Source organism: Dipteris shenzhenensis, chromosome 19, assembly GCF_047967505.1.
Source record: "Dipteris shenzhenensis isolate YYH24624 ecotype China chromosome 19, Dip_SZ_1.0, whole genome shotgun sequence".
Taxonomy (NCBI): domain Eukaryota; kingdom Viridiplantae; phylum Streptophyta; class Polypodiopsida; order Gleicheniales; family Dipteridaceae; genus Dipteris; species Dipteris shenzhenensis.
Window position 1 is genome coordinate 23,885,129 of NC_141614.1, and position 5,262 is coordinate 23,890,390.

The window sequence follows — 5,262 nt, forward strand, 5'->3', positions numbered from 1 at the left end:
CGTCATCCATGTCATCAGTCTCCTTGTGCTCTATCTCTTTTTCATAGCCTGTGGTTAGATCTGCTTGAAGCTGAAAATAAGCCATGAAATGCTTGTTTTCAATAATATTTGTGGAGTTGCCTTTTCTGAGGAGATCCTCAAATAAATATCCCATCTTGCACAAGGTGACCTCCCAACCTACCGGTAGCAAATTCTCCATCATGGCAAGCAAGAGACTCCCACTTTTTGCAGGACTTCCATAGTTGTTTTTTTGATAATGTATGGACCTGGGAATATCTTGCTCTTCTAGCATCAATCTCAAATTATTTGAATTTCCTCTTATGTTCTTTTGTAAGGAGTGATCAGGGTTGGGCCTCCGCATACACAAGAAAAATGATTCAAGAGATTGAATCGCTATGCCACATTCTCTCTTGCCTCTCTTTGCTGCATAAACACCACTATAGATCTTCAAATCTGATGAATATGCTCGCTCTAGAGTAACCTGCATGGCTTCTTTGTCTTTTTTATCAACAAAAATGACAATGTTGCAAATTGCCACCTTGCTAATGGTGGTATATACTATTCTATCAATGAAGTTATGGATATCATCATTAGAAACTTCATTGATAAAGAATAGTTGTGGCTTATCCCATGCTGACTCATTCTTGATGAAGTCATCTTCTGAAACTAACCTGAAGTTCACAAGCTTTCTAGACTCTGCCGTAACCTCTACATTGAATTGAAAGCTTTGGTGCATATCTGTCGGCATCCTTATCTCGCTGATTAATCTTTCCACATATGCAACCACCTGTTGTGGGATTTCTTTTCTCATGTAAGAGGTTACTATTTCTGACCCATCTTCATCCTTTTTAATCCACCTATTTGCCCATAGCTTTACCTTGGGTGTTGACAAAGATGCTATATGCTTGACCACATTATAGTCAATGTTACAATGAGTAAGTGGAATTTGTTTCTCTGACAGCAAATACTTAATGGCACTATGCACTGCATCACACCTCACCTGTACATTGATGCATTCTTCCATGCAGTGGTCTTTGTAAAACCATTCTTTCTTTAAAAGTTTTTGTGCTGCCATGGATGCATACTTGTCAGGTAAGTACTTTATAGGCCTCCACATCCTTGCCGTCAACTCCTTATCCATTACCTTTGACTTTCCAGAGATAAACAAAGGAGCTTCATAGGTCAACTATCCACGCTCACAAGCAATGCATGTTTCAAGCATCTCATTGAACACTTCAACAGGACGAAATATGATAGAAGTGTAGTCGGCATATCTGTCCCTCACCACCTTGAGGCTTGTCATATTTTCTTCTCGCTCTTGAGTTCCCCTAGGCACAACTGCACTCAAAGAAGTATAGAAGTTTGTGAGTGTGTCGGCGTCTGCTTTTGTGACCTTTCGCTTCAAATCAGGATTTGGAGAACCAAATGTTGTCCATATAACCCTTGCCTTCTGTAAGACCTCTGATGTTGAGGATATCTTACGCTTTCCATGGACATAATGATTAAGTCTTTCGAACTCAATCAAATACTTGATCTCATGCTTGAATATACAGATTGTTGCAGGATAATAATGGAATGAACTTATCTTTGCAAATTGTTCAGAAGTGAGTCTTTTGACCTCCTTTGCTTCTTTTGCGATCTGATTACAAGCATAAGCCCAATGTTGACCATCAATGGGCTGGAATCTGCAATGAAGGAGGAATTCCTTCTTTGCTTCCTTTAGCATATTCTCACCTTGTGCCTCTTCGCCTTGTTCATGTGGAATATTTTTAAGAGTGTCTTTAAAGAATCGACTGAAGGTTTCCTCGAAATGTGTACGCCCTGTAAATGTTATTTGATCCAAAAAGCTATTTTTGATTGGACAAAACATTATTGGGCACAGGACCACATTGCTTGCCACAGGTTTCTTTCCATCTCTCAAAGCCTCGTATATTTGCAGTGCATAGGATATATCAAGACTTCGGCTATTAGTAAAGATAGCTGCATCTTCCACATCTTTGGCATTCACAAACCACGTCCTTTGACCCCAGATATATCCCACATCATCATCTGTTACTGCTTCATTAAGATGCAAATTAAGATTTTTGATTGATGTGAGTTCATCCTTATCATCTTCAGCCTCAGGTTCTAAGTCTTCTTCATCTTTCTCTTCTTTTAACTGTTTTTCATCCACATGATCTTTCTCTACAATGGGACGATGCCTTTTTTTATTGCTTGGAACCGTGGCTCTTGCAGTACTAGCCTTTTGCATTTCACGTCGTGGTTTGTTAGCAAGAGCTTCTAGCATAACTGCAGTGGATCGAACTTGATCTTCTTCAATTTTTTTAAATTCTCGTGCACTCAAGGCTTGTGTTTCATCATCCTTAGTTACATCCACCATTTCTTGCTCTAGAAGTTTGCGCTCATGTTCAACACGTTTGTGATAGTGTGCATGTTCTTCTTGTCCCTGCATCAAAGTCTGAGCTTGATCTCCTTCATGTGTAGATCCTTGAATATGAGGAGCATATTGTGCATCCTGAAAGTACTCAAACATTATCTTTGCATGCATACTTTTTGCCACCACACTAGGAAATTGCTCCCAAGTATATGCAAGAGCCTCCAATGCACTTTGTAGCTCTGGAAACTTTGATGGTTGAGGAGGAGGCATCACAAAGGTCTTTGAGTCTCTCCTTGACACAACAAAATGAAGACCGCCAACTTCAGGTTCTGAACTCTTTGTGAAAATATCCATAAAAGTCTCTTTTGGCTCTATCATTATGCCTACTACAAGGCTTGAAGTCATTTTTTTTTTGAAGAAAGTAGCATCCCATGGATCTTCAACATCATTGAACTCCCTTTTTGACATAAGTAGAAAGAGTCTCTTTTCCTTTTGATGAAGAAACCAAGCTCTTCTACCCATGTGATATCGAGTCCACCTACCAAAGCCATTGGGGCTATATTCCTTTCCTTTCAAATTCAAAGTGACATCAGAGACCCATGCTCTAATCTCAGAGTCATTTAGGATAGCCCCCACATTGGTTGATTGCTCCATAATCCTACAAGAAAAGATAATGAAGAATTTAGATACATACAAGTAAAGTACAATATACAACGCTTGATACAATAAATGTGGGAACTCTCTCCCTCCCCTCCCTCTCACCCTGGCGGCCGTGGTCGCCAGGACCCCCCTCTCACTCTCTCTCTCTCGCTTTCTCTCTCCCTCTCCTCCCTCCTCTCTCTCTCCCTCCTCTCTCTCTCACCCTGGCGGCCGCGGCCGCCAGGACCCCCCCTCTCCCTCCCTCCCCTCCCTTCTCTCTCTCTCACCTTGGCGTCCACAGCTGCCAGGACCCCCCCTCTCTCTCTCTCTCTCACTCTCTCTCTCCCTCCCCTCCCTCCTCCCTCTCTCCCTCCTCTCTCTCTCACCCTGGCGGCCGCGGTCGCCAGGACCCCCCCTCTCCCTCCCTCCCATCCCTCCCCTCCCTCCTCTCTCTCTCACCCTGGCGACCTCGACCGCCAGGAGCCCCCACTCTCGCCTCACCCTGGTAGCCGCAGCCGCCAGGATGCCCCCCCCACCCACCTCCCGCCTCCCACCCCTCTCCCACTCGCCTCCCTCTAGCGGCCGCGGCCGCCAGGATGCCCCCCCTCTCCCGCTCCCCTCCCCCTAGCGGCCGCAGCCACCAGGATGCCCCCCCTCTCCTCCCCTCCCGCCTCTCGTCTCCCCCCTCTCCCACTCGCCTCTCCCGCTCCCCCCCTCTCCCACTCCCCTCCCCCTGGCGGCCGCGGTTGCCAGGATGCCCCCCCTCGCCTCCCCCCCTCCCACCTCCCCCCCTCTCCTGCTCGCCTCCCCCTGGAGACCGCGGCTGCCAAGATGTCCCCCCTCCCGCTCGTCCCCCCCCACCTCCCGCTCGTCCCCCCCTCTCCCGCTCCCCTCCTCTGGCGGCCACGGTCGCCAGGATGCCCCCCCTCCCGCCTCTCGCTTCCCCCTGGCGACCACGGTCGCCAGGATTCCCCCCCTCCCGTCCCCCCCTCTCCCACTCGCCTCCCCCTGGTGGCCGCGGCTGCCAGGATGCCCCTCCCTCCTGCCTCTCGCCTCCCCCCCTCTCGTCTCTCGCCTCCCCCCCTCTCCCGCTCGCCTCCCCTGGCGGGCGCGACCGCCAAGATGCCCGCCCCTCCCGTCGCTCGCCTCCCCCCCTCTCGCTCGCCTCTCCCCCCCTCCCGCCTCTCCCCCGCCTCTAGCCTCCCCCTCCCCTCCCGCCTCTCGCCTCCCCCCCCTCCCGCTCGCCTCCCCCTGGCAGCCACAGCCGCTAGGACCACCCCCCTCCTACCTCTCGCCTCCCCCTACCCCGTCACCCCTGCTCCCCCCTACCCCGCCGCCCCCCCTCCCTCCCCCTGGCGGCCGCCAGAATCCCCTCCTCCCGCCTCCCTCCCCTCCCTCCTCCCTCCCCTCCCTCCCTCCCTCCTCCCTCCCCTCCCTCCCCTCCCTCTTGCCTCTCACCTCCCCTACGCCCCCGCTCCTCCCTCCCTCTTCCTCCCTCCTCCTACCTCCCTCCCTCTCTCCCCCTACCTCCGCTCCTCCCTCCCTCTCTCCCTCTCTCCCTCACTCCCTCCCCTCTTCCGTCGCTCCTCCCTCCCTCCTTGGCTCCTCCCTCCCTCCTTTCCTCCCTCTCATCCCCCTCCACTTCCCTCTTCCTCCTGGAGGCCACGGCCTCCAAGGCTTCTCTCCTTCTCTCTAAACTTTCTCTCTCTCTCTAGTTCCCCTCTCTCTTTTTTTCTTTCTTTCTCTTCAAATTTTTAAAAAAAAATCTAGATAAAGAATTAATCAAAAAAATTTACAAGTACCTGGAAAAAGTTTGTAAGTTTGCTCTTTCTTGTTTTCTTGCTCTTCCTTCCTTGCTTTCTTGCTCGTCCTTGCTTTCTTGCTTTCTTGCTTCAATCAATGAAATGAGGGGAGAATGAATGAAGAAGGAAGACTATATATAAGAAAAATTAGGTTTTCCTCCTCCTCTCCTATTGGGTTTCCATTCCTCCCCTCTCCCCTATTGGCTTTTCATTTCTCCCCTCTCCCATTGGCTCCCATTACTCCCCCTCTCCCATTGGACCCCCATCCCTCATCCCAATCTTCCATTGGCCCTCCCCCCATCCATTTCTTCTTCCTCCCCCATTGCCACCACTCCCATCTCACATTTCCACCACGTCCCATACTCCTCCCATTTCCCAAAATCCCATATTTCCCCATCTCACCCTCCTCTTTTTCATCCCCTATTAACTCCCGTCACTCATTTC